The sequence below is a fragment of the Chrysoperla carnea genome, chromosome 5 (genome assembly GCF_905475395.1).
Source record: "Chrysoperla carnea chromosome 5, inChrCarn1.1, whole genome shotgun sequence".
Taxonomy (NCBI): domain Eukaryota; kingdom Metazoa; phylum Arthropoda; class Insecta; order Neuroptera; family Chrysopidae; genus Chrysoperla; species Chrysoperla carnea.
In genome coordinates, this window is record NC_058341.1 from 4,996,437 (window position 1) to 4,999,954 (window position 3,518).

Genomic DNA, 3,518 nt, shown 5'->3' on the forward strand with positions numbered 1-3,518 from the left:
ACGCCATACAAGTTGCCTATTTATTAAATTTGTAAGTCAACATTTATTGTTTATTATCAAATAGAACAGGGCTTCTTAAACTATGGGTCGCGACCCCATTTGGGGTCGCGTAGCAAAATTCTGGGGTCGCGAGAGGTAAAATACAATTTAACAGAAAATGTTTTTTAACTTCTAAAAATTTCTAGGTATTAATGCCGAAGAAACAGCTTTAATACATATTAAATCCCAATATCGTTCAGCGATAAAAAATGTTGAAAAGGTCTTACGTCCAGCAGTTTCAAACATTCCACCAAGATTTGATTTTTTATGCAATAAAAAACAGGCACATCCATCTCATTAAATTTTTAACTTATACTTTAATTTAATACTTACCACGCAATTACTTGAATATATTCGAGAGAATTAAGACGGTCAGAATCCACTTTTATTTTTGAAACTATAATAAATATAATTTTATAATTTTTTGTGCAATTTTTAATTTTAGATTTTTGTATGTTTCAAAACGAATTCTAATATGTATATTGTTACCTAATAAATAAATCATCGAAAAATATTAATTAATTTTCTTTTATATTTGTATGGGGTCGTCAAGAAACTCGCAATCATAAATGGGGTCGTGAATTACAAAAGTTTAAGAAGGCCTGAAATAGAAATATTTCCGCCACTAACTCATGCGTTACTAATGATATTTGACACCTAAAAAAACGTATTCTATGAGGCTTTATCAAAATGCGAGTGATTTCTTTCATTTTCCTTTATTTGTAGCACTTTTAATTGTACTAAAAAGAAAGTTATTGATCTGAATGCTAAAGACTATATTAATCATTGCTTTTTAATAGAATTGTTTTGTGTATAGGTCAAAATTATATAAACTATAAGGTCATTTTATGATCGTGGTTGGTCAAAAAATTATCAATATTGATCCGTGACGATATGATGACATCGAGAGGGGTCAATTTTATTATTATTATTATGCTGACAAGTGATAACACGTTGAAACGCCATTACTTTATTCACATCCTTCTTGTAAAACTTCATTGCGAATAATAATTATCAAATGGCCTTGATTTAAAATAAAATTTTCAAAAAATAATATTATTACATACAAAATTTTTCGAGTTATCTGACTTTCAAATTACGATATTTCACAACATCAAAACAATTTTTTTTCTATACAAAAATTATACAATAATGTAATGCATATTGCATATATCGATTAATATTTCAAAAAAAAAAAGGAATATATTTAGACTCATTTGATAAACAAACATTATATGATTGTATAACTTTTGTAGAGAAAATTGTTTTGATGTCGAGAAGTATCTTGAAACTCAAATAATTTCGACATCGTGCCTTAATCAACTCACCAACTTTTGTAAAAGTTATTTTTTGATTGGTTAACTACAAAACGAGTTATTATCCATTATAGATTAAAATGACCCAATCATTTATCATAGGCCATCGGATATTCAGACTAATTATATTATTCAAATTTATTATTAAATATATAAAATATTAATTATAAATGTTTTTAATAAAAAAAAATTTACATAATCCGTAGACATTTTAAAAATTAAATTACATATTTTGAAAATAATATTTAATTATTTTACGTATTTCATGTCATCTAATCTATCAGCGTTATCGAATTCGGAGCTTTTATAGATATTTATAGAATTTAATATAGTTGCATAAACTTTATCAAGTGTAAAATTCTACGAAATGATAACAATCGCTAATTTAAATTAATGGGCAATTCAAAAACGATTTTTTTATAAATAAATATAAAATTAATTGTGAAATATTTATCAGAACTATTCGAAATTTCATAACTATTTTTGGAATCGATTAATTTTATCAATGTTAAAGTTTATCAATACGGATTTTATGCTTAAATAATTAAATTAATAAAGCCCATTTATTCAAAACAATTTCCGGTTGGATGTATGGAAACCTAGCAGATGCAGACTGAGCTTTCAATTTGAACGAAAAATTTCAATTTTTGATATTTTGAAAATTATTCCAAGAATCGAAAAATTTTTACTTAATTTAATTAGTAAAACTAAGTATTAATTTAATGATATGATTATTATAATCCGGCTAGCTATGTGGATATAGCACTTGCCTACTAATAGAAGGTACGTTGGTTCGAATCCTGGTGAGGTAAACAATTTTACTTTTTTAAATAAAATGAATTTTTTTCTGATGTTAAAAATTTTCCACTGTTTTTATAGTTTAAATTATATATATAACCCGTCCTCTTATTATTAATAACGTCAGTTATTTATATGTCATAAATCACTATTCTGTCAGGAGGTGGGAACTTAATATCATAAATAATAATTATGATATTAAACCACCTCCTAACAGAATAGTGATTTATGACATATGCATAACTGACTAAAATTTGAAAATTTTGTTAATAGGAGAATATGTCTTAAATTTAATCTCAGTCATATTCTCCTATTACAAAATATTAAAATTTGTACAAATGGCTTGATTTTTGCTGAAATTTGAAACTTTTTAATAGGAGAACATGTCATATAGTTGATCTCACTCATATTCTCCTATTACAAAATATTGAAAAAATACTAATTTTGCTTGCTTTTTTTGTTGTACATTTAAAATTTAGTCTTGTTAAATGCAATTTTATAAGATTTTGTAATAGGAGAACATGTTATTTCACAAAAAAAAGAAATTATATTAGTCCCACTTTGGTACTTATGTCATAAATCACTCTCCTGTCAAAGGGTTCTTATAACAATTATCTAAAAAAAATACTTTATCTCAGCGTAATAATTTATTTAATTAAAAATTAATCGGGCCATGGTGGATGCGATCCGAGGGACTCTGTAACCGGAGGTGACTAGGCTAGCCACTACTCCATCTTTGACATATTATTATTAACAATAATGTAATATACATACCTTTTACTCACCTTTTTTTCAATAAACTTAGTATTTATTTTGTTTTACTGACCTTTTTCTTTTTTTGAATTAAATACTTTGCAAATATTAATTATCAATTAAATAAAATTTTCGAAAAATAATTTTATTACATATACAAAGTTTTTCGAGTTATCTGACTTTCAAATTACGATATTTCGCGATATCAAAACAGTGTTTTTTCTATACAAAAATTATACAATCATGTAATGCATATTGCATATATCGAATAATATTTCAAAAAAAAAGAAGATCTTTTGAATTATTCGATAAATAAGCATTCCTAGATTTGTATATAACTTTTGTAGAGAAAATTGTTTTGATGTCGAGAAGTACCTCGAAACTCGAATAATTTCGACATCTTGTCCGACTGTCTAAAGAATTATCAGATCTATTTATTTATACGAAAATCAATTGTGGATATTTAAAAAAAAGAATAAACCATTGATTATTCAAATTAATATTTATTTTTAAGTTTCATTTTTTTTTTTTAGTGTACATTAGGTATTTGTTTTTTAATCAAAATTCTAGGAACAATCAATTAATATATTAATTAATTATTAAAAATTATTA